This window comes from Megalopta genalis, unplaced genomic scaffold (genome assembly GCF_051020955.1).
Source record: "Megalopta genalis isolate 19385.01 unplaced genomic scaffold, iyMegGena1_principal scaffold0051, whole genome shotgun sequence".
Lineage (NCBI taxonomy): Eukaryota > Metazoa > Arthropoda > Insecta > Hymenoptera > Halictidae > Megalopta > Megalopta genalis.
In genome coordinates, this window is record NW_027476120.1 from 362,501 (window position 1) to 367,500 (window position 5,000).

Sequence of the window (5,000 nt, forward strand, 5' to 3'; positions counted from 1 at the left end):
CATCCTTCTGGTTCGCATCGCAGAGATTTTGCCTCCAAATACTGGAGGCAATTTCGTCCTTACCCATCCGACGCGGGACGTCGTAAACTAAAACCTCGGGGTCCCGCTTGGTAGGTAAGGAGACGGACAGACCCGCGCTCCGGAGCTTCTTATTGCCAACGAAGGCTTGCAGGTCCTCCTTTCGGTCGGTCTCGACGACGATGCCACCGGAGTGGATGCGTCGGACCGACTTTACTCGGATCGCCTCCTTCGCTGGTTTAACGAGGGACAGAACAGTAACCTTCGTAACTTCGCTGCTCTGTCCTTTTTCCTTCGGCGGGAAGATTTTTACCACATGCTGCGGTTGTGGCCGTCTCCCCGCTTCCGGAGAAGCTCCTTTGCAGTCGACTTTGTTCACATGGGCGTAAGTCGACTGCGCGGCGTTGCAGGCCGTCTTCGGGAGAGTTCCCTTGGACGGCCCAGGTCGCATCGCACTCATTACGGCAGGACGCGCTTTTAGGTCCGCCCTGACCGCGGCGAGCTGCCCTTCGACGAAGCTATTCCGTTGAATAAGCTCCTGGACCAGCTCGTTGAGTGCCTCAACCTCGGCGAGTATCTTTGACCCGGACTCCTTATTGACTTTCGACTCAGGTCGAAAGCAAAAGGTCCGTATTTCGGACACTCGCCTAAAGGCTTCGTCTCTTACGAGATCGAGAGGCCGTACCTTCTGCCCGGAGAACGTCCCCTTCGGTCTCCTGGCCCGGTTTACTGCGGCCTTGCCGGTGGGTGCGCCCGGCTTGGCTCGCTTCGACTTTTTGGTGACGGTTTGCCAACCGTCACCAGTAGGGTCCTCGACACGCTCGGGTGCCGACTGCACCTTCACGAGTGACGTGTCTCCGACTCGTTCGATTACTTCCACGTTACCGGTGTCCGGCGTACCTTCTACCGTGGGCTCGGTTTTCACCGAGACCGCTCGCGTGGGAGTCACACATCTTTGCAAGATCACACGAGGATTGGCGATATTAATCACCTTCCCGGATCTTGTCTTTCTCACAGACGCGGGGGGACTGACAGCAGTAGATAGGGACAGATGGGAATCTCGTTAATCCATTCATGCGCGTCACTAATTAGATGACGAGGCATTTGGCTATTTTTTTTTTTTTTTTTTTTTTTTTTTTTTTTTGCCTAGGGGGGGAAATGCATTTATGCACTCCCTCTGTTGTCAGAGAGGGGTGTGCCGGACTCCCGTTTCCGGACTACCGGCTAAAACCCCCCCCAACAGCAACTTTGGCTGCAGAAAGTGGCATATTGCCCGTCATTAAGGTGGTGTGGGGACGGGTAACCCAAGGATATAAAGGCGCAATAGCGCCCCACCACCGATTACCCAACCCCAACCCGCGGGAGCCCCACCCGCCCACACAGCCCAGCCATTTTGTTCCACCGAACCCAATTAGTGTGGCTTCCCTGGAGGACCCTAGTGGTGATACCACAGAGTAACCTCCTAGGGAGCCCAAGATCCAGGAGGTAGTCAGCAGATCTGGACGACCACACTCCCCGCCAGGAGAGTGTGCACGAGGAGAAGGAGATATCACTCGGAGAAATGCGTGCATTGTCCGCTAGTTGGCGAACAATATCAGCATTCTCCGAGTAATACCTCCTCTTCCTCTCGTGATGGTCGTCCAATGATGTTGCTCCGCTGACCACCTGCGCGTCTATCACGCTGATGTTGCCGCACCTTGTAGCGACCAGGTCGGGTTTCCTCAGTCCACACGATGTGTGGAACCGAGGCTCTACGGCAACAGTCCACCCCGCGTCGCGGAGACCAGAGGCTAACACCGCACACACGGCATCATGTCGCTTAATGCGACCGCCGTGCGTACGGTGGCATGCCTGAATAACATGGGCGGACGTCTCGGTTGCCCGACAGCCCGCCCGACACTGCAGCTCTCTGGTCTCGCGACGGATACCACGTGACGTGCGTATCCGCGTGGGTAGACTGTTAACCCGGACGTGATGATATTGGACATAGTCCCGTCCGGGTATGCCGTAGGATCCCGCATCGATCCACCAGTTGGAAAGGTTGGACCTCCCACACTCACGTAGCTCGTTACCATCCACCGACCGGAACAGGCGGTTAGCCCACCACTCCTCTCTCAGCTCCTTGGAGGACAGCATAATGCCGTCCCTCACAAGGGCCCGCTGGGCCCAGCTGAGTCGTTTATCGACCCAGCTGGACCCGGCAATAGCTTTCACTGCTGGAGAGGAGGAGGCCGCCAGATTTTCTAGGCGCGTGTACATGAGTCCCGGTACGGTGGTGGCAAAGGATGGGATGCCGAGGCCTCCCATCCTGCACGGAGTGTGGAAGTATCCAACGGTGGTATCGTGCGGGAGCCGCAGCCACCTACGGAGGGCCACGCGAACTTGCCTGTCGAGGGCCCTAAGTTTCCCTAGGGTTGTCCCCGACAGAACAAGCGCATGGTAGAACCGCGGGATAAGGAACGATCTCAGTATCTTGAGCCGCTGTTGCGGCTTCAAGGGGGCTCTCGTTAGTCTCTCCATCTCGGTGTTAAGTACACTGCCGGCTCGCTTCAGTCCTACAGGCCTGAAATCGACCCCCAAGTACCGCCATTGCTCGGATGGCGAGAGTTGTTTAATCTCCTCGCCACCGGCAAGACGATACTGGGGATCGACCAGGACCTTGTATTTCTTCTGCTTACCGGCAGGCACGATGGAGAGACTCACGCATTTGCGTGCATTGAACGAGAGCCCCTGTTCCTTAGCCCGGGCCTCAACCTCACGTAGGGCTGCGGTCATACCCAACCTGGTCGACGAGACGAGGACTATATCGTCGGCGTATGCGAACGCATTCACCCGACAGCCCTCGATCTCGTAACCGACGTCGCTAGGTACCGATCTTAGTACCTCATCAACGACGAGGCAAAACAGGAGTGTGGAGAGGGGATCCCCCTGCCTCACACCCCTGCTTACGTGGAAGGGCTCCGAACGAGCGCCGTCAACCTCAAACACCGTGGTGCTATTCGCATATAGCCGGGTGGTGTAGCTAACCAATCCCTCCGGCAGACCGGTTCGTCCCAACACGGAGGATATAGCGTGATGGCTCACCGCATCGAACGCCTTGGCGACGTCTAATGAGACCACATGGATCTCTCTTAGACGTCTCCGCGCGTCTTCGAGCAGCGAAGCCAGCACAGCTATATTCTCCGCGCACCCATCATCTAAGCATCGCTGCCTAACGTCCACAAGCCTGGCCGCACGGAGACGTTTGGCCAGGATCTTGTGGAGATGGCGAACGATGACCGATGCGATGCTTAGTGGGCGGAAGTCATTTGGGTCAGAAGACCCATCCTTCTTGGGAACGAACACGGTCCGGCTAATTAGCATTTCCGGAGGGAAACCACCCGATGCGAGCACGGCGTTGAAGAAGACGGCTTTGATGCTCGTCGGAACTGCCTTCCACTGCCTCGCCGTGATGCCATCAATACCGGGTGCCGAAGAATTGGCAACTGTGACAGACGTGACGTCGTCACAGGTCACCGGGTGCCACACGTACGCCAGGGAGGGCGTTGATGGTAAACGCCTAGACTGCTCGACGGGGGTGGACTCCTGGGACACGAATGGTCCCCAGTGCGCAGCCATGGCCGCGACATCTGGGGAACGTGTCCCAGGTCCCCCGTCGAGGATCTCCCTGGCCGCTCTAGACATATTTGTCTTAAAGAGCGTTTGCACGCGGGCATAATCCCGGCGACGCTGCCGCTTCTTCGACACCCTGATGGATGCATCCGGACAAGGAGGTCGCGGTCGTCTCAGGGGAGGAGCAGGGAAAACTCCCTGGAGCCACGCATGGAGTCCGGCAGCAACATCGCGCCCGTGGAGGAGGTTGTTTGCGACTCCAACGAGCGCGAGTGCGCCGAACCCCTGGATACGGACGACCTCGGGAAGGAGTTCCCGGATAGCCGCCCGAAATCCATCATGCGGGCTCTCACTCCCCTGCATTGAGCGAGGTGATGGCAGGTGTGATGGGTCCGCAGATGGTGTTGGACCCATCACATCCTCGTTCCGCGGCGGATCATCACGGATCTCAACCGTGTCGGAACGGAGGGAGGAATCACCTGGTTGGTGATCCGCCACCTGGAGGGCGTGGAGCGCTTGGGCTACAAGATTTTTGTAGTCCACTCCACGCCTCGCACCCTTGATTGACTCAAGGGTGCGTCCCATGGGGAGCACGGCCATCAGGTGTTGATTGATGAACCGTACTCCCCTGGTGGCGGCAAGTGCTTCCTCCCTCGCCATCAAGCGCAGTTCTTCAGCGCTCCAACGCTTTTTGACTCGCTCAATGTCGACTTCCGCGTTCATCTCGTCCGGATGCATGCGACGTCGGTGCACCCCCAATCCAATCTTGGAGGGGAAGGTGCGGCAACAATCCGGACACATAAATGTGCCGGACAGCGGGACGCGCGCCCCGGAGGGCCCTGGATCTATACCACTGATGGTCGGTGGTGGAATTGGGATCGGTGGAACAAAGGCTGGGGCGGGGGCGGGAGGCCGCGGTGGGGCAGGAACCGGCGGCGCGGCTGCCACGGCCTCGTCTACAGGTCCGGCGAGCCGAGGCCCTCGCCGGAGATTATAATTTCCTTCTCTTTTATTTGGGCCTGTAGACAAAAACCGGCGCGACGGGGTGGCAGCCCGCCGCACCGGGGAGCTAAAAAGCTCCACCCTCCCCCGGACGACACGATAAATCGTGTCGCCAACTCGCTCCGGCCCGAAGGCGGGGGGCAGGTGCATGGGCCCGAAGGCCCTTAAAGCGAGCCTTTCGCCTGAACCCCGTTGGCATGACCCGGCAGGTACCTATGGGAGGTGGGGAAGACTTGGACGGGAGAGGCTAATGGACCTAACAAGAGGTCTATATTGCGCATCACCGTCCCTGCAACTATAACTCTCACTTAAGAGAGTCATAGTTACTCCCGCCGTTTACCCGCGCTTTTTTGAATTTCTTCACGTTG

The 5,000-nt window shown here is 58.3% G+C and overlaps 1 pseudogene; it reads right to left on the reverse strand.

Moving 5' to 3' along the window:
* LOC143261393 (large subunit ribosomal RNA) overlaps positions 1-5,000 on the reverse strand; it is a 9,752-nt pseudogene that overhangs the window by 1,923 nt on the left and 2,829 nt on the right.